This window comes from Rousettus aegyptiacus, unplaced genomic scaffold (assembly GCF_014176215.1).
Source record: "Rousettus aegyptiacus isolate mRouAeg1 unplaced genomic scaffold, mRouAeg1.p scaffold_m13_p_11, whole genome shotgun sequence".
Taxonomy (NCBI): Eukaryota; Metazoa; Chordata; class Mammalia; order Chiroptera; family Pteropodidae; genus Rousettus; species Rousettus aegyptiacus.
The window spans coordinates 59,350,604-59,372,637 of NW_023416286.1; the positions used below are offsets into that span (position 1 = coordinate 59,350,604).

General features: G+C 35.6%; 1 protein-coding gene and 1 long non-coding RNA gene across 3 annotated transcripts in view; one reads left to right on the top strand and one right to left on the bottom strand.

Annotated features, from left to right (window-relative positions):
* HS6ST3 (heparan sulfate 6-O-sulfotransferase 3) overlaps positions 1-22,034 on the bottom strand; it is a 568,249-nt gene that overhangs the window by 35,285 nt on the left and 510,930 nt on the right. The gene's annotated exons all lie outside the window — the stretch shown is intronic.
* On the top strand, positions 3,030-7,972 carry LOC118609384. Its single transcript, XR_004953386.1, has 4 exons — positions 3,030-3,229; positions 3,362-3,434; positions 3,734-4,917; positions 7,633-7,972. It is a non-coding gene; the product is annotated as an uncharacterized LOC118609384 (long non-coding RNA).

The window sequence follows — 22,034 nt, forward strand, 5'->3', positions numbered from 1 at the left end:
GCAGAATGGTGAGGTACTTTATAGTGAGGCTTTATAATGCCACTTGCAAATACGATTTACTTTAAGCCAAAGAAAAGTGCATGGGGAAGGTATTTGAGAATATGAATATTCTTTAAATAATAATGAGGTGAGACCAACACAGGGCACCTGAGTCACAGACGCTATTAACAAGGAGAAGTCATTAAAAGATGTTCAAATTGTTAGTTATGATCAGAGATTACATAGCCCAGACAACTTGTTTCTAAGGAGAAAACTTTAAAACTGCATGAGCCTCTGGATGATTTGGGAATGTGTTCAATCCCTTAGCATACCAGTACATTTTGAAAAATTGGAAATCCTACACAGAACAGTCACAGACCAAATGATAGATAATTAAGAATTCCTGGTACCACAGAAAGCATGTTTTATTTAAGGTTCTTGCCAATGAAGTAGCTAATTAGAGTTTAGGAAAAAAAGTGTGTATGAATAACAGCTGAAAAGTTCTTCTTAACAAAGTGAGGTTTGTTTAAAGGAAAAATGGCTTCAAAATAGAACATAAACAAACACAAATGTGCCATCACAGGTATTGTACCTGATATACTCCTTGAGAGATAAAGTAGACCTTCTTGGTTGTCTATGCAATAATCATCTTCATTTCATCGTGTCCAAGCCCTGATTTTCTTTTGGTTTCCAATCCTCTTTCCTTTCCCATGAATCAGTTGGATGCTATAAATCTAAGCCCTTAGGGATGGACCCTTTGCTGCTATGGTGGGTAGTTTACAGGTGGGTGCGTAGCTAGTTTTGTCAATGAGATGTGAGAAGATGTCTACTGGAGGACTTCTGAAAGTTTTCCTTCCTGACAAATTTCATGTCAGAAATATCTCCTTTACTATTACCAGATAATGTTGCACTTTGCTGTGCTTCTATAACTACGTTAGCCATCTTGTAATTGTAGGGAAAAACACAGAGGAAAAAAGAAACCAACACAAAGGAAAGGTTAAGCAGAGAGCTGGAAGGAGCTTGGATCCTTGATGCCTTTCTTGGACTGCTGATCTTACTGTGACATAACTCTGGAATTCATTAATTGGGCTGGTAAATCCCATTATTTATTCCAGTCGAACTGAGTTTTGTGTTGCTTGGAGCAAAAGGCACTCTACAAATCCCCCCTCCCCCCCAAATGGCTATATCCCAACTTCAAATTCTTCTTTGCTCTAGAAATGCTAAATACAACATTATATATTTATTAAGCATAACAGCAATAGAGTCAGACATGGGGTGGAATCCTGACTCTGCCCTTGATGGAATAAATTAGTATAAGTCCCCAAACTCTCTAAGCTTCAAGTTTCTGTCTGTAAAGGGACAATAACCACTCTTTCATAGGGCACTTGTAAAGATTATGCAAGAGAATGCATGTAAATTGTACTCAACAAATAATATCTAAAATACAAACACACACACCTTCTAAAAGCAATTCTGACAGCTGTTTTCAAATAGGAAACAAATCAAATGAGAAAATAAATACCATTCAAGCAATGAGATAAATAAGACCAGAAAGACATATGGTATATTGGACAGTATCTGAGTATAAGACTTAAAGCTTATTTTTTTTTAATATCTAATCCAAGATTAAGTATAAAAATATTGATATTTTTCTCAGATCTCTTAGGAACCTAGAATCTGAAGAGAAGGTCCTTAGGAACTTAGGATCTGAGAGTACTCAATATTTAGGGCCCTTGAGATTGTCAGGTAAGGATTAAGCAATAAGACTGAGATGAAGTAGCCAGTGTTATAAGTAGGGCAGGAATAAATTGAAGATGCTGACCTAGAGACCAAGAGAAAAAAGTATTCATGAAGGACAGCATGGACAGTAGTGTTGAATACTGCTAAGAGACCAAGAATTATGAGAACAGAGAAGTGAACATATGAATTTCTGTGGAGGATGATGATGAAAAGATGATTAGAGTGAGTTGAGGAGTAAATGAGGGATGACAAATTGGAGACAATAGCTATATGTACCTTTTATATTTTACTTGGGCAGTATAAAAAGAAATACAGCAGTAACTAGAGGGCCACCAAAGGCATTTTTTCTTTAAGACATGAGATGCTACAGTACGTCTGTGTGTTGACAGAGTGATGCACTAGAGGGAAAAATTGATGGGGCAAAGGAAGGTGATCACAGGAGTAAAGTTCTTGAGAAGGAGAGATAATCAGGAGACATCTGGCCTTTGGTAGGAGCTGGAAAACTTTCTTCATTAAATAAGATGGGAGTTATGGAAGTGTGAACAGATGCAGGTACTTTGGTGAACTGGGTAATAGGGAGATCAGTGGATTTCTATCTTTTGGCTTCCATCTTGAACAACAGACAATATGATATAAAAGTCGAAAGATAAAGAATATCCCAGAAATAGAAAAGTCTTATACAGTTACCTTGTCCTAGATTTCAAAGTTTCCACCTTGAGATGAAAGCACAGAATTCTAAGAACAGAATTTGCCTCTCATTAGAGAACACTCTAATTGTTAAGATACTGAAATACTTGAATGAATAGCCTGAAATAGATGTAGTATAAATGCTTTGGGTCAAGATAGTCATTAATTTAACAGGAAAATCAATTCTCTGACCACTGTCCAACTATTTGGTGGCAGTACAGTATGGTAGAAAAGAAACAATTTGAAGTCACAAAAAAATGAGGTGCACTCCCAGTTTTAAAACTCACATACACCACACATTATCGGGCCAGTATTTTACCTTCTCTGAACTTCAGTTTCTCCAAATACATATAAAATTTTTATAATAATAATTTACATCTAACATATTTGATATGAAAATCAAATTATGTGAGCTTAATAATACCTTTGATAGTAAAAGCTATTCTTCATTGGGTGCCTACTGTGGGGCTGTAATTCTAAACCCAATATATTTACTGTTATGGGCTGAATTGTGTCCCTGCAAGTTCATATGTAGAAGACCTAATGCCTAGTATCTCAGAATGTGGCTATATTTGGAGATAGGGCCTTTACGGAGATGATTAAGTTAGATGAGGTCATTAGGGTAGACCCTGATTCAATATGACTCATGTCCTCACAAGAAGAGGAAATTTGGACACGCAGAGAGACACCAGTAATACACACACCCTGAGAAAAGAATATATGAGGACAGAGAGAAGGTGGCTACCTACAAGCCAAGGAGAGAGGCCTGAGAAGAAACTAAACCCGCCAACACCTTGATCTTGCATTTCCAACTTCCAGAAATGTAAGAAGATAAATTTCTGTTGCTTAAGCCTTCCCAGTCTGTGGAATTTTCTTGGAGCAGCCCTAGGAAATGAATACATCTACATAAATGTGTTACTTTATATATATAATCTCTTTTCTTTAATTTTACAAGGTAGGCACTATGATCCTCATGTTACAGATGAAAACACTGAGACTTAGAGATTCCTCAAGGTCACCGGTGACAGGTAAATTCTTATTAAATGCCTGTTAACTATAGGATCACTCTTAAAGGTAATTGTAAAAAACTTAAGTCATAGAAGCAAATTAAAAAAAAAAATTTTGTTTCCCATAATCGTACTCTTAGATTCCTAGCTTATATGTGATGATTTCATAGCTTTTTCTGTTATTATTTCCAGAGCCCAACACTACTATCTCTTTAAGGATTATTAGAATTTTTAAACAACTTTCTTATTGCACTTTTTATTAGTCCCTCGTTGCAATTCCATCATTCAAACTCAAATAACCAGATTGTTTATTCTTTCAGCCTTTGTTCCCATCTCAGCTGGGATCACTCCAAGGGGCTGCGGCTTGCCAGTTCTGCAATGAGGTGCTTAGATCAGAGCTCTGAGTGGGTCTCAGTTATTGGAAAAGCACTGCAATCAGAGAGCGCCTATGTCGGTGCAGCCTGGGACCTGGTGGCTTTGCAAACATCTGTGTTCTCTTCTTTCTTCTGCAGTATTTCACTTCCATTAAAAGTGGAGCCTCAAATCTTCCTTGTGCATTCATGCCTGGCACTGGGTGACTTCCAGTTGAAGGGTCAATAAATATAATTAAAAGGCTCATCCAACTGGATCTCATTGTCTGAGTATCTTCCCTTGAAGAGCCAATCTTCTCCATCTCATAAATGGAGTTTTTTTTTTAAAACGTAAATGATTTGAAAGGTTGCTGATGCCCTCAGCCTATTGATTTGCATAGTTTAATGTCTGGTAAGTTTAGTCAGGGTCCTCAAACTCATAAGAACACACCCTCACATGCAGAAAATTAAAAGACAATGTTTACTGCATCATTCACCTGTTCAGTGGTCCCTTAGTGAAGAAATAGTCATTCACTAAGCTCTTCTCCTAGACAGGTAATGATGCCATGGCCTTAGAAAATAATAGTGAGAGAAAAATAGTAGTAGATAGTTTCTTGAGCAATTATTATATGTCAGGGCACTTCTTTGTAGTCTTCCATATTTCAGTCCTATTGCTTATGATAATCTGCCAATTATTACTTGTCTCTCATTATTAAGGAAACCAAAGCTCGGTGAATTTAAGCACTCAAGATCTCATAAAGTATCTGAGATTATCTCTCCCTCTCTGAGGCTCATGTCATTTCACTTTGTTAAATTTTCTCTCAGCCAATCATCCAAAAATATGAGTTTTCTTTAAAAACTTACCCTTTGAACTTCATTAAATTAAATGGTGCTTTCTTAAACCAACAATCTGAGCTGCTTTCCTGCTTTAGAAGTCATGATGTTCAGTGATCTTTTGAATTATTGGTTTATTGCCAGATCATTCAAAATAAATGACAGTATGGTTCATTTTAAAAATTTCTTTTGTGTCTGAGGTTTTGCCAAGATCTGTTTATTGCTGTCATGTGGAAAAGGAAAATACAATGAGGCTTGAAATGTTCAAACGTGAAGTTTCCCTTTTCTCATTCAAATAAGGGCTAGCAACAAATCAAAAGGTAAGATTTCACTTGCATTGATTGACTTAGACAAACTAAAGGTGAATAAATGCCAGTATTTAGATGTAGTGACTGCTGCTTAAATATGTGAATCTTAATGTTTCTGAAAGGTAACAGATTAGAAATCATTCTTCTATCAATAGTAATGGTAATATCAAGCATTATGATGATGGCGATCTGGGTTTTCTGTTGCCTTTTTCCTTCTCACCATCTCAAAGCCATAAAAAAATATATGAGTAAACAAAGACCATGGCTGGCCATTACTGGGAGCACCATTGTGCTGGACCACTATGCCTCATGTCCAACAAATAAGAGCCACTCTAGGAAGTGCCATTTGGTAGAAATTGCAAAAGAGAATTCAGTCAGATGCTTATTGCTAAGGGGATAAAAGTCAGGAAAAGAGCTGGTCAATGAAAACTGGTCTCCCAATATAAAACTCTTCTGTTTAGGTATGATTCTTTTTGGGCTCTCTGGGGGCCAGGCTGAAAATAATTTGCAAAATATCAGAAACTTAAATGGGTCAGAGCATAACCTTTAAATATTTTTTATAGTACATTCCTATTGTATTTTCATTTAAAAATATAAGCAGATATTAATAAATGAGTAACAGAATCTTCAAGTTTATAAAATTTTGATATCTTAGCAGTTAAAAGAATGTGATTGGGATTCAAAGAGATTAGCTTCAAATCCTATTTCTGCAACTTATTTATTAGTTATGTGGCCTTGGGGGAGTTACTTAACCTTTTTTGTCTTTAGTCTCTCCAAATATGTGATGGAAATAATAGTATTTAACTTACAGAGCTTTTGGCAGAATTAAGAGCCACAATGACTATCAAGCATTTTTTCAAGTACTCAGCACAAAGACAACATTAAAATAGTAGATTTTAATATTAAAATTGATAATAATACAATATTGTGATGACAAGGCCAGGACATAATGCCACCAATCAGTCAAAAAGGTAGGTTTATAACACTATGTACTTCCAAAGATAGTAAACAAGATAGAATGAAGAGTTTGAGAGATAATAAAAGGGCTTGCGCTGGAATGACTTTGCTATAAATAGATTTTTTGGAGGGTGGGGTGTTTTAAAAAAAACTCAGCTGAATATTTTTTAAAACCATGCAGTAGGGTACTAAGGTGAAAGTCACAGATGAAAATCAATATGCTTTGCCAAAAATATAAATAAGAAAATTCATCAGCTGGAAGAAGCATTGCTACAATGTGCATGCTGCTTCCATCTGGAAGAAAAATGCTAGAAAGAAACTTAATATTCATGACTGACACATTTTCTTTGTACTGTCAGTCAGCTGGAACCAAAATACACAGCTGGTTAGAAAGCCTATCTCTACTTCATGTTTCATCTGATGACCTTATACATCAAATCAAGAATTGTGGGCCGAAACAACACTCTTCGTCCTAGTTTCATTTTTTTTTTTTTTAGAGGGTGGTACAGTGACCAAAAATCTGCCACAATGTAGCCTGTTTCCTTTCTTCATCTTTCAAGTTCTTATCAGAAATCAACAACGGAATTCAAGAATATAAGTCCAAAGTCTACTTATCAGCCAAAAAAAATGAGAGAGAGAGAGAGAGAGAGAGAGAGAAAAAAAAAGCATACTTGGTTAAATATCTTATTTGCAGGCAAAGTAATTTGTCAAATAGATGATTCATTTTTGTTTTCAGTGCATTGAAGTTATGTAACAATATCTTAAAATACAGTTTTTGGAAACCTGGCCACAATTATTCAGGAAATCTAAATGTTAGAAAGAGTCTTCATTGTTAAAATATGGCTATTTTTTTATAGATTGTAAATATCTGGAGTCAGATCCAATCTTTCACCATAGTTTCTCAGAATTATAACCTGCACAAAAAGGTATTTATCAGATGGTTTCACATACACATAGAATGCATTTGCCTAATTATAAGTTCAGGGCTATACATTTTCTCATAGGCGAGTGTCGAAAATTTTACTGTTTAATCTGTCATCAGGGATTGAAATAAAAGAACAGACACATGAAGGATGACACTGATGTGTCTGGTCTCCTTAGAAAAAGAAAATCACTGGCCCATTGCTGTTTATCTGTGAGAGGGGAAAGTGTAATAAATTCAAAATCAGTAGAAACAAATGTCATCAGGTAAATGCATGCCTAAATCTTCCTCAAGGACTTCATTTCTTCTTAGGGTATTATTGTATTCAATCAATAAGAAAAAATTTGAGTGACAACAAAACTGAAATGAAATGCATTATTATCTTTAAACAATATTTTATGAGGAAGGTAATTTTTAGAACCATAATAATATCCTTATTCCTTCTCAAGGGATTCCTTAAAACCAGCACAGAAGTTCCAGAGTATTGTAGTAGAAATAAATTCCTAGCACTCTGGCCTTCTGAGAATTGATTGCAGATTTATATATCTTTGCTTGCTATGGTGTGGAACAGACTGTAAAGATCCTCAGATGATGGAGTGTGGCTGTGATCCTGTGGTCTGAGAGATTTAATTAGACATTGAATGTGCAATGCCTAATGATGGTTGTTTAAATTATCAAGGCTCACACTGCAATTCTCCAGCCCATGTGCCGGAAGGAAGCATGAGGTAAAAATCCCGTAAATTCCCTTCTGACATAATGGGATGCAGGGAAATATCACGTTACCATTTGCAAGCTCACAATTCACAAACTCTTCTTCCCTAATATCTGGGCTGTTTTGTATTTTACAGATGATTGCTTGTTATTCTTCGTCTCCCAACTACCAGGTCTGCTTGCCATCACATTGATCAATTTAATAACTTGGCTAATTTCACCTCAGAATAATGTTTCTGTTTATGTAAGTCTAGTTTTTGTGGCAAGCAACAAACACCCAGGAGTTTCCAGGGGAGCAATGATAAAGAATGCTGGAATGAAGAGTTGAGGCTCTCCAATCAAAAACGCCCCCTACTTCCAAGCCTTGTCAGTCCTCCCCATCCATGGGGAAGTGATGATTAGAACCCTGCTGTGCGCAGCTGTACTTCTACAGCCTGTTGAAGTGGGAGGGTACAGAGAGAGCGCCTCATTACCATGACTTTCAGATTGTAAGGTAAAATATAATAAAAAGTGAATCCTTTCAACTATAGGTTGGGCTTACTAGGGTATGTTGGTGAGATACAAACTCACTTGCACCTCAGAGCTAAGCAATTTGCTTCATTTCCTTCTATCCACCTAATTCACAAAGCATGGACCACACATGACCAAAGGGAAGCAGCTTTTGGTCATCTCGACATATTGGTATGGTGTCAAGAGGGAAGGAAAAAATGCTAATTAGAGAAGGATTGATGACTGCAAATGTTCTCCAGGTATAAACCATCTGGGCAGGTGTCTTTTAACTAAGATTAATAAACATATGTCACCACACGTTTCTCATTACAAGAAGCATGATCATGGAAAATCAAAAATTTCAAGTCAAACTGCCAGGCTGTCACAGAGCAAAATCTCTCCAGATAAACAAAGCTGTTCCAGCTCGGATAGGAAAAGCTGCCCTTACTGCACCTGAAATATTTAATGCCCAAGGTAAACAGTCATCTTTCTTTCTGAAAAAGTGAACACTGACCAGAGGTCTCTCTGTCCAGGCCAAAACACAGGTTATAAAATGTTCTTTCGGTTGGCAACCTGTGCTCACATGGACCAAAGATATGTCCTGGCCTCTAAATCAATGCCTGAGGCCACAGATTTCAGAGGCTCTCATCAAAATCGGTGGCCAGGGGGCTGGAGAGGTCAACAATTTCATATGGAACTACACAGAAGTTGAAGACCATGGTGACAAATGTAGGAAGTGTTCTGTGGAACACCAAAGGGGAACACACATAGTCAATCCAAAATTTAATTTACCCCAGAATGTAAAAATGGGCCAGGGCTGTGAGCTCCCAGGTAATCATCTGAGACATGGTTCAAATTCAGGATCAAAGTATATTTCTATTCTATAGCTCATGTGTGTAAATTTATCTCTGAGCATTAGTTTAAATGTTAATGTGAAATTGTGTGCAAGCTCTTTTCACAAAAATTGCTAAGTGCTTAGAAAACATTGCATCTAAGCTCCTTGTCCACATAAGAAAATTAAATTTTTTTCTATTTGCTTGAACTTGTAGTAGAATGACAACTCATTTTTCACTTTAGACATAAGGTAATGTGTGTGTATGGTATATTATATGTTTTTGTATATTTATTTTTATGTAAAGATTTATAAAGACAAAGGGAAAATAACCATATTATTTTGCCTCTTAAAACCATTACGGTGATGAGAAGTAGACAGGCAAACCCTTAATAAGGACTTACGGGAAGTCACCATTAACTTAAAACAGTTATCAGGAGTGGAATGTCAGAGATCTAAAACACATGTTATACAGAATGGCACAAACTGAAATAAAAGATAAAAGACAGAGAAAGACAGTGTTGCATTGACTAAGTAAAGACACTCCTTCATGTCCTACCTTGTCATACACATAAAGATTTTTCACATAAGCATGAGAATGAGTGTTATTTTCCCCAATTACATACATTATTACCTTTTATAGCCTGACACAGTTATGGCATCTAAATTTTACCCCATGTGTCAAGTTTGATGGCTTGATATGGTTGGCTGGTCCTCCATGTTAAGAAGAATTCTGAAGCTGCATATAGGCTCAAAGAGATGAGGGATAATCAACAAATAATATCTGCTATGGCTATAAGACAGGCAGATGGTGATTACTTCACATACACTTGCCATGATTCACTTTGTATCTAATAAGTGCTTATTAAATGTCTATTACTGATAATAAAGAATGGAATATTAGCACACAAGATGCCAAAAGATAAAATGTTAGAACTCAGAGTATGGTGAAAAATAGCACAACAAAGAGAAGCTTTCTAATGAAACAGAGATTCAACAAAATTCAACTTGAAGAAATTGCTGCAAGAGGAAGTCATCTCTCAACCTTAAAGAATCTATTCCACATTGCAAAACTTGAGGACCTGGTAGTAGACGTAGACACTAAGAGCTAAAGGAAGACGTTTCCTCAGAACTACATCTAATATCAGTTGCAGTATCAGGAAGTAACAGCCCTCTAAAAACACTATTTCATGAATAAAAATAACAACTTAGGGAATCGAAGTATATATGTTCTCTTATAATATAACAGAAAAAATGTAAAGGGAAGGGAGTGGTACATTCAAGGAAAAGTTAGATAATTATTCATCAGAACTTCGTGAGGGAATTATGAAATAGCCAAAGGCATTCTGAATCAAGGTGGGGCACCAGAATCACCTATGGAGACAGCTATCAAGTCATATTGTGCAAATCACTGTGCACGGCACCCAGGACTGTGTATTTAATTATGTTCTCAAGAGATCCTGACAAATAAACAGTGACACAGTGTTTTACAGAATGTCTTCTTAAGTTCAATTCGAACAGGCAAGATTTTGTAATAAATAAATAAAAATCATGTCTCTGTGAATACTTGGCACAGTACTTAGCATGTTGTAGAAACTAAATAAATATAGATTGAATCTGAATCTTAAGTTAGAATGTGTTGGATTTTCATATTTTACATTTTCTCCTCATTCCCAAAAATGAGATAAGTATTGCATATAGTATGTTACTGAACATGTAGTTAGGACTCAATAAATTCTGGTTGAATTTGAATCTTGGGTTAGTTTTCAAGATTTCCTCATTTTAAGTATTAGCCTCATTGAGTTGGTTCTTGGGACTTCCTAATTTTAAGTTTCCCCCCATTTCTAACAATGATTATACATATTGCATATAGTATAGAAGATATGCATGTGTGACTGAGATTCTGTGTGCCCGTGTGTGTGTGTGTGTGTGTGTGTGTGTGTGTGTGTATTTTACAATCCTATTATGGAGTTAGTTTCCAGGTAACAAGCCTATACTAAACCACAAATCTTAAAAGACAAAAGTACTTGTCCATTGAGTGGTCAGTCTATAGCAGCGCTTATCACTGAAGAGGGATATATAACATTTCTGCTGCTCAAACTGACAACTTTTGAAAAAGATGTGATCTGAATAGGAAAAGCTGAAACTCAAAGTTCCTAACAGAGCTGATTATTTGCTTGCATTCTTTTGTTTAAGACTAGAACTTACTGGTTTCAGAGGTCATTTTAACTTAATCTGACCTGTTGGATGTAGTTTTATCTGTACTGGCAAAAACAACACAATTTAAAAGTATTTCTTGAGGTTCCAGCACTGGTGAAGATGGATTAAGCAAACCCTACACTTTCTCTCCTACTGAACATAATGAAATCTTTAACAAAATATATGGAGGAAATACTTGGACCTGTATTCAAAAGTGTAGAACACCCAGAACTGCACACTAGGTACAAAGAGAAAACTCTCCAACAGGAGCCCTGTTTTTATTCCTTTCATATTTGAAGACTATAGCACGGATTTTGAAAAATAAACTAATATTAGAATCATAGCTCACAGAAGGTGGGTAAAAACTTTTGGCCTGAACATAATCAAGTCATTGCCTGCTAATCAACCAAACGAAAAAATCAATGTTTTCCCTATATTCTCCATAGAGTCCCATAAGATAATGTTCAAAATGGCTAGGGTACAATCCCAAATTACTCAGCATGTGAAAAATCAGGAAAATCTCAACATCGCTCAAGGAATAAGACAATCGAGAGATGAGAACCCTGAAATAAACAGATGTTGGAATTACGAACAAAGATTTTAAAGCATGTTCCAAAAAGTAAGAGTGAATATTATTGAAATGTGAGAAAAGATAGAATATCTCAGCAGAGACAGAAGGAATGACCAAACTAAATTTTAGAATAAGAAAATATAATAGCCTAATAAACTAGAACTTGCTGGATGAATTCAATAATAGAGTGGCAAAGACAGAGTGATGTCAGTGAACTTAAAGACAGATTAACAGAAAGCATACAATCTGAAAAACAGAGAGAAAAAGATTGAAAGATTTGAAGTGTCTCAAGGGTCCATAGGACAATATTATGTGTTTTTGTGTTATCCGAATCCCAAAATGAGAGGATAAAGTGTACAGTAGAAAAATTACTTGAAGAAATAATGGCTGTAAACATTCCAAATTGGTAGAAAAAGAAAATTACAGATTTAAGAAGCTCATAAATCCTGAAGAAGATATAGCCAAAGAAATCCATGCCCATACACATCATAATCAAAGAACTAAAAACTAAAAGCAAAAAAAAAAAAAAAAAAAAAAAAATCTTAAAAGCAACCAGAGAAAAGTGTTGGATTATCTAAAGAGGAAGAATGATTCAAATGGCTGTGGATTTGTCATTAGAAACCACAGATACTGGGAGAAAGTGCATTTTTTATATGTTTTAAAAAAAGAACTGCCAACCTAGATTTCTACATCCAGGAAAAGCGTGCTTCAGGAATAAAGGAGGAAACAGAGAACCCATCAGCAGCCATAGATTTGCTCTAAAAGAAAGAAGTTACTTAAGAGAAAGAGAAATGATATCAGTGGAAAATGTAGAACTTTAAGAATGTACAACAAAAATGATAGATATCTGGTAATAGACAACTTTTCTCATCCTGTTCTTCAAATATAAATGATGGTTGAAGGTAAACATAACATTGTCTGACTGGAGTTTCAATGTATAAAGATTATGGTTACAATGAAATGAATGAGTACGACAATGACATAAAGAGAGAAGGGCAAAAGGACCTCTATGGTGGTAAAATTTCCACATTTCATTGGAAGTGATAAAATATTAATTATAAGTTGACTGTAAAAAGTTAAATGTATATTCGAATACTTAGACAAATACTAAAATTAATGCAAAGAACTATATTTAAAATTTCAATAGATAAACTAAAATGAAATAATAAAAAATTCAAGTAATCCAGAAGAAGGCAGGAATGAGGAAAGAGAATGTAAAACTACGAAAAAAAAAAATCAAATAAAAAAATTAAAGGTCATTAATCATCAAAGAAATGCAAATTAAAACCACAATGAGATATCACCTCATATCTGTCAGAATGGCTATCATCAATAAATCAAAGAACAAAATGTGTTGGCGAGGATGTGGAGAAAAGGGAAGTCTCATACACTGTTGGTGGGATTGCGAATTGGTACAGCCACAATGGAAAACAATCTGGAGGTTTCTCAAAAAATTAAAAATGTATATACCTTTTGACCCAGCAATTGCACTTCTGGGGATTAATTTAAAGAAAATCAAAATACTAATTCATAAAGATCTATGCATCCCCATATTCCGTGGCAGCACAATTTACAATAGCCAAGATATGGAAGCAACCTAATGCCCATCAACGGATGACTCGATAAAGAAGTTATGGTTCATATATACAATGGAATATTATTCAGCCATTAAAAAAATTCAATCCTAACATTTGCAATGATATAAATGGACCTGGAAGTTATTATACTGAGTGAAATAAGTCAGACAGAGAAAGATAAATACCATGTGATTTCACTTACATGTGGAATTTAAGAAACAAAAAGAATAAACTAATCAAAAAAAGACTCACGAATGTAGAAGACAATCTTGTGACAGCCAGAGGGGCAGAGGGTTGGGGGGCTGGGAGAATGGGGTGAAGGGTTAAAGAAGTACAAAGTAGCAGTTGATAGATAGTCATGGGGATGCGGAGCACAGCATAGGGAATGCAGTGAGCATTAATGTAATGGCTGGAGAGCCAGAGGAGTGAAAGAACAATTAGGGGGTTCATTTTATAAATGATATAAATGTTTAACCAATGTACTGTATACTTAGAACTAATAAAATAAAATAATAAAATAAAATAAAATAAAAAGGTAGACCTAACTTCAAGCAAATCAAATGTAAACAGTCCACACACCAATTAAAAGAGAAATATTGCTAGAATGGCCACAAAAACAAAAACAAATGGGAAAAAAAACCTCTCAATTATATGCTGTCTAAAATAACCTACTTTAAATATAATGGCATAAGTAATTTTGAAAGATACCCACATGAATACTAATCAAAAGAGAGCTAGAGTGACTATATTAATTTCAGACACAGTAGAATTCAGGACAGAGAAAATTTCCAGGGATAAAGAAGGAAATTACATAACAAGAAGGGGGCAATTCACCAAGAATACATAACAATCCTAAATGTATATGCACCTAACAATAGAATGTCAAAAATCATGAAGTGAAAACTGAGAGAACTGAAAAGAAAATTGCACAATCCACAATTCAACACATTTCCCTCATCTGTATTATAACAAGTAGACAGAAAATCAGCAAAATATAGAATTCAACAACATCGACTAATGGATTTAATCGATAGTTACAGAACCCCCATAAAGAGAAACAAATCTACATGCTTACAACTACAAAAGGGTGCTAAAAGAAATCAAAGAAGCAATAACTGATGTTACATACCATGTTCATAGATTAGACTACTCAATATAGTTAAGATACCAATTCTCCTCAAATTGATCTATGCATTTAATGCAATGTCAATAAATATCCCAGGAGGATGTCTTATAGATATAGGCAACCTGATTCTCAAATTTAAATGGAAGGCAAAGTAGTATAGCTAAAACAATTTGGAAAAAGAAGATTAATGTTGAAGGATTCATATTATTTGATTTTGAGGCTTAGTATAAAGCTACAGTAACCAAGACAGTGTGATTTTGGCAAAGGAATAGACATATAGGTCAACAGAAGAGAAAAGAGAACCCAGAAATAGACCCGCACAAGTATGCTAAACTGCTTTTTGACAAAGGTGCAAAAGTAATTCAATGGGGGAAAGATAGTGCTTTCAAAAGTATGAAAACAACTGAACATCCTTAGGCAAAAAAAAAAAAAAAAAAAGCTTGACCTAAATCTAACTCATACAAAAATTAACTAAAAATGGACATCAACCATAAAATAAAATGCAAAACTAGACATCTCGTAGAAGAAAACATAGGCAAAAACTTTCCTAATGTTGGGTTAGGTAAAAGTTCTCAGATATAACACCAGAAGCATAAAACATAAAAGAAAAGCTGATAAACTGGACTTCATCAAAATTGAAAATTTTTGATAGTGCAAAAAATACTGTCAAGAAAAAGAGTAGACAAGCTACAGGCTGGGAAAACATTAACAAACTACATGTCATACAAAGAACTTGATTAGAAAATATATAAAGAACTCTTACAATGCAATAAGACAAAGAATTCAATTTTTAAAAGGAAAAAAATACTTGAACAGACTTTACAGTAATGAAAATATACAGATGAATACAAGTGTATGAAAAAAATTCTCAACATTATCATTCATTAAATAAATGCAAATTAAAACCAAATGAGATACCATTACATACCTACTAGAATGGCTAAAATAAGTACATACAAACCTACATTCATGCAAACATATAAACATACACACAGATAAACGATAATGCCAAGAGCTGGTAAGGATGAGGACCAACTATAATTTTCATATATGATAGTGAGAATGCAAACTAGTACAGCAATTCTTGGAAATATTTTATGGTTTCTTAAGCTAAACATGCATTTATCACTCTTGTGGTAAGAATGGCCTGAACCAGGCAACCTACCTCTAGGTATTTAATCCAGAGAAATGAAAACTTATGTTCATACAGAAACCTAAACACAAATGTGTACAGATGCCCAACCCATAAATGTTAAAAACTGGAAACATGCCAAATGTCCATCAACAGGTGAAAAGATAAACTCTGGTAAATCCATACAATGGAATATTACTCATTAATAAAATAGAACGAACAATCCATATACACAGCAAGTTGGATAGATCTCACCGGAGTTATGCTAAGTGAATAACAGCCCACCTCAAAGGTTACATATTATATAATCCATTTACGACATTCCGAAAAGACAAGCTCCAGTTATGAACAGATCAGTGGTTACTAGGGGTTGGATTAAAGGAAAGATTTGACTTAAAAAGAACAGCAGACAGGAGCTTTTGTGTGCTTATGAAACTGTCCCGTGTCCAGTTGTGGAGACTATTACAAGAATCTAGACGTGTGCTAAAACAGAGAGAATTGTACATCTAAAAATAGTCAATTTTACTGTACGTAAATTTAAAAAATAAAAAAAATTAAGTCTTTTTGGATCATATCTTAAATTTTCCTTTTTGTAATGTTTTCCCATGCAACGGTGAATGTTTTATTTGTGTGTGTGTGTGTGTGTGTGTGTGTGTGTGTGTTGCCTCTGTGTTTAACTCTTTATTCATCGATGTAACCACCAATAGGAGATCCATACAGGCCAATGAAGGAAAATATGCTTTGGGGGCAAACCTGAATTTAAATCCTGTAAGAATTTATCTAATTATTAGTCAATGTTTACTGAGCACCTACTATGTACCAGGTATGTTCTAGGTCCCAGGAATGGAAGGGTAAATAAAACTGATGTTTTAAACTCCAGGAACTTGTAGTACTGTGAGAAAAACAAGCAGTAAACAGATAAACATGATAGTAGATAAATAAGACAATTGTAGACTATGGTAAGTGTTATCCGGAAAATAAATAGGGTGATAAGCTAGAGCAGAAATGAAAGAAAGGCTGGGAAGACATTTGAAATCTGAAGGACAATGAACCATCCAAGCAAAGCACTAGGAAAAGAGGCATTCCCGTTGCAGGTAGTAGTGAGTGTAAGGGAGCAGAGGTAAGAAAATGTCTGGTGTGTTCTGAGAACAGTAGAGATGCCCATGTGCCTGAAGCATTGTGAGGGACAGAAAGGAGAGAGATGAAGTAGTCACATTGTAGAGCCTCATAGGCTGTAGTATAAAGTCTGGTTGATTTTAAGAGCACTGGGATGCTGTTGTTTTGTTTTATTTTGTTTTTAAGCAAGGGAGTGGCCATGATCTGGTTTGCATTATCAATATGACCTTTGGAAAGTTCTTTTAACTCTGAATCTCAATTTCCGCATGTGCCAGTGGGAATAACACCTATTGACAATCTTTTTGTGAGAATTACATATGTGTCCAGAATTGTGCAGACTGAAGCAGATGCTCAATAAAATGTGGCTTCCTTTCTTCCATGTGCTTCTTTTTCTCTGTGTGTGTCCTTTTATTGCTTCTTTGTATGTGTGAGCCCTTCAGTTCAGTCTCTTTCAGCTGCCATTTCATCTTTTGCTTACTCTTACCTTGGAAAGAGAATCTAAGCAAATCCGTAAGCACAACTACAATCAAAGCTTCTGGTTTCTGTTGTCTTTGCTCACTTGTGACAGTGGATTGGGAGAGAGACAGCTCAGATTCTAGAACTATATGAAACGGCTACGTTGGTAGATCACAACTAATTAAATTAGGTTCAACCAATTTTGCGTAATTCAGCTTGGAAGCACTCTAAAATGTGACCATCACTGATCTCAGTTATTACTTCATCTGCTAGAGATTGGATTATTTTTGAGATCCGTTTTGGTTCTAAATTCTGTAATTCTAATCAAGTTCACTTTCATCAGAGGTACACCTTTTCTCACTGGTATAAGTGAACATCCATCTCTCTTGCACACTGCCTCGATCATTGACAAATTTCTGGGAGGCTCCCAGAGTCACACCACCAATATGCAAAAGAGCTTTTCTAAATACGGCACTCTATATCAAAAGTATTCACTCTCTGTTACCTTCTTTTTAGGCAAGTTTTATGGTTTCATTGCATAAAACACTATTTCTATCACTTCCTTATGGATGGGCTTGATAGAAGGTCCAATGAAATTAGAGAATCTAGTCTACCTAATCCAATCAGTTGATAAAGTTCTAGTTTTCATGTTCAGTTTGAGGCATCTAACTTATAGTTCCCTGAGGAAAATATGAGACATCTATAAAATGCATTTTGAACAATGGTTTTCAGCCTAATTAGTTGTCTGAAGTAAAAATCCATTCACTAATTTTTAAGAAAAGCCAAGTGGTTTTACCTGTCCACAAGCAAGAATAACATTATCGTCCTTTAACTGAACCCTGTCTACAACATTCTGTATATATATTATCATATTTTTGCATATGCTATTTTATCCAGCTCTCTACCCTTCCCTTGACAAAAATAAATAGGCAAAACTTTAAAAAATTACAAATCTCAAAATTCCATTATCTGAAAAGCAGGTTGCAATTCCTTCCTTGTCTCCCTTTCTTTGTTAGCTCCACTTCTTGAAGCACTGACTTTCACCAGACAGGTCAGTTAAGCAGGTCATATTAATTTTGGAAGGGTTTTCATTACCACCATTAATCTTTCCCTAGATCCCCATGAGGGGATAAAGCAGATATTGATACGAATAGATATGCAACTTATTTATTCATTTCAAAGCTCTTTTCTTCTCAGCAGGAAGTGAATTTTAGCCTCAGTCTCCAATCTCCCAATAGTGATGAATCAAATGGCTAAAGCTGGAAAATCTAGAAAATATTAAGACTTAGGAGGCCTTCAGGGCCTGACTGTCCTTTACCCTTTCCAATGAGTCTTTCTTCAGGGTGTTGTCATTAAGCTTACTGGTAAGTGCTGGGGTGCAGCATAGTGAGTTTCTGAAGATCAATGACATACCAAATATGATGGTTTTAAGGCACCTTCTTTCCAGCCCAATCAATAACAGCTTTGATGTGATCTTGTGATGCAAAGTTCTTATACGCATTGCTTCCAGGCTCTGTTTAATCACATCTTGTCTTCCTATTCAAGAGTTCTCATTGCTGAAAACTGCATGGCTCATCCCCCAGTAAAAGAATTGCTTTAGATTGTCTCAAGTTCCCTGACAAAGATTCATTGGCTCCTGCCTGTTCATAATCTAAGGTATTGATGCCTAAGCCTCTGAAAGACTCTTTTCTTCTTTCACAAGAGAAAAGAAACACCTAATATTTTTCTAGTACTACGCAGTTATGGGGTTGTGGTAATCAGTGGTGGGATTCACAATTTCTCAATAGAAAAACATAAGCTGTTTTGAATTTCAAATGCAGAGATAGAAATGAAGACAAAGTTGAAAGTGGCAGATTGCTACAGTCTGCAAAACATTGGATAACAAATTAAAAATTCGGCCAGCCTTCTTGATGTTTAGTTGGCAGGCTGTCAATGCCTTAATGGAACCAAGGATAAGGAAAGCAGAGTCATGACCCAATATGGGGACAAATCAGCCCAGTTCAGGAGCCCAAAGACTAGCGACGGCTGTTGATTCCTAAGGAAGAAATTGTCCCAACACACAGCCTTTGTACACTGAGAGTAAAGGCTTACTCGGTGCCATATATTCTGTATTTATATTTTTGTGTCATATCTACATAGACACCTAAGACTCTTAGTTCCTAGATTCTTCGTTCTTTCAACAAATAATGTTCTCTATTTTGCCCTCATTTGATCACATGGTTTGAAACAGTGTGCTTGACTTACATATAAATTATTTTGGGTCTAGTGCCTCTTCCTGTTCCGACACATGAGAATTTCTGGCCTCTTAGAATTTATCTTTTCTGTCATAGATAATGTCTGCTTATTTTTTTCTCTCCCTTCATAAAAGGGACCCAGAAATTCCAGCTTGAGGTATTTGGAGGGCTTCTCCTCTGATTATTTAAAATGAGTGATTCACTCATTTTAAGTGAATATCAGATAAGCCTTGTTCAAATAAAGCCTTCGAAATTCCAAACCTCTCTCTGCACATTCACCACTTTAGAACTGGCTAATGGCCACTTAGAAACTCACTGTCATACACCCACACACAAGGAAAGACACTAAAACTGAATAGGAACAAAGAAAATTCATTGTATCTGGCAATGATGTGTTGTGTTCATGGCAACCATTTTGGAGAAAATGGAGAAAATTGGCAATCTTTCATTCTGGGATAATTTTACTGCTTTTAGATTCTTAAATAATTCAGTGGCCTTCTTTGCTTAAACATTAACACAGCTAACCAGAGAAAACTGGGAGCAGCTTCAGAGCTAGATGGGCAAAATGATGGTGCTCTCTGAAGAAAAGCCTAAGACTCTGGGAAAGAAAAAAACAGTAGCTGAGACAAGCTTGAGAGTCCATGATCAATATGGATGCTAACGTAGCACAAAATATGCCTTGTCATTCCTATTTATTTTCCTAACAAATATCTAAGTTATCTACAACCATTCCTGTTTCATCTGAGAAGTTTATATTAAGGCTAAGTGGCTATTAGACAAGAGATAATTATTTGAGAATATATTTATGAAAATGAGATTACTTTTTAAGGATTTTGGTCCATGATTTTTCCTTCAAGGTTTGACAACTAATAATAATGCCAAGGAATACCAACAATAATATATTTGTCATTCCACTGTAATAGCTAAGTGGAAGCAATTTTAGCTAAACATGATCATCTCTTGAAAACGAGAACTGAATTTGTGAGAAATGAAAAAAAGTTTCACATTTTCCCTAATAACAAGAAAGAGATTATTTTTGAGGCCCAAAGACAACATAAGTTGTTTTGAATTGGGCTTCATCTCATTATTGATATATTTTCATTTGCTGAATTGCGACAGAGTTATGATCTGCCCTGGTTTCCTGTTGAGAGTTTTATCTTTCCATTTTTATAGAACAAGCTTTTTCAAAAGAGTAAACTTCCAGAGCAATTTGTTTAAGAAGATACAGCTACTGAATATCAAGATCACTGAGAAACTGTCATGAATACACTACAGTTTTCCTGAGAGCAAAGCTTTGTCCTTGGCTATTCACCTCTGATAGAATTTTGGAGGATATAGATAAAGGCTACTACATAGAGTCGCACACAGAGATTCACTGTATAAGGGCATCTGGCCAAGGGGTAAGGGGCTGAGATCTGGCCCATAGTTTACTTGGCCGTATACCCTGGTATCGGCTGCATCCACCTGGAAAGAGTGCCTTTTACTAATTTTCACAGAGGCATTTATGCGCTAGTGGTGGTCCTTATTTAACTTGACAGCTAACATTGAACAGCAAAACTCTGAAATGTTAAGATTAATTTTTGCTCTGTAAAGGGCAGAAAGATGAGATGATCTCTTTATAAGTAAGATATGGGAACTAGAACTATGAAAAAGAGAATTCCTTATTGTGAGACACATATATCTATCTGCCTGTGGATAAATCAAAATGAACACCTTATAGACTCAGTTTCCTCATCAGTAAACTAAATGTAATAATGTTTATGTAGCAAGCTAAAGTGTATTATATAGTGGCTAGTACTTAACAGGCCTGCAATGCTTGGTGGTAGTTGTTGCTGCTGCTGGTACTGTTTTATTGTGCTATGATTAATATCTCTTCCTTCCCCTAACTCCCTAGTAAGACAGTCATTCTGCCAGAATCGGCTCACCCATACATACATATGCAGTTGAAATACTCAAGACACTAGCTCAGCTCCACTGCCTTCTACCTGTTATACATATATAAAAAGGAGGTAGAGCCTTTAACTTTTCCCAAGAGAATCTAGGGTGTGCTGCAGAAAAGCTGACTTATTCTCATCATGGATTAGTGTTCTCTGCCAGAGAGCTGAGAGGAGTCTGTGGCCCTCTATAATTATGGGAAATATTTGAGGGTTCATGAGTCTTTGCAATTTACTCATGAGTCTCTAGCACTCACTCAATTTTGAAAGTACTTCCCACCCAAAGGTTAAGAGCCGCAGCTCTGGACTAAGGAAAGATAGAGGGAGGGAATTAAGAAAGATTATTTCTCGCTTACTTCAGGAAATAGAGTTCTTATCTGGAATGAATGTGTCAAGAACTGCTTTGTCCAGCTCTTTGCCTCCCATTTATCTCTTTCTATAAGACTTGGGCTGTCCAACTAAGTCTGCTGGTTCTTACTAATGCAGGACAATCACTCCTAACTTGAGCTGAAGTAAATACTTGGCATAGTATCAAGAGTATTTGCTATTGTTTTCATATGTGCCATCAGTCTGTCTGCATGGATTCTTAATCCCTACTATTTACTTTCTCTTCTCAGCTACTTAGTCCTTGATACCTATTTATTTTTTCCTTTTGGTATGTCCATTTTCACCTTGCTCTAACTGTTACAGTTCCAGATCTGAGTCTCCCTTGGGACTTGTATTCCATGTTTGCCCTCTCCGACTCTGTTTTCTGATCTCCTGGTATTAGTTCTTTGCCCTAGTCTCCTGCTCTACTCATACTGATAAGATCAAGCATAGACTTTTAAAATTAATCATGTTATTTAGCAATACATTCCAATAACTGCATTTCCA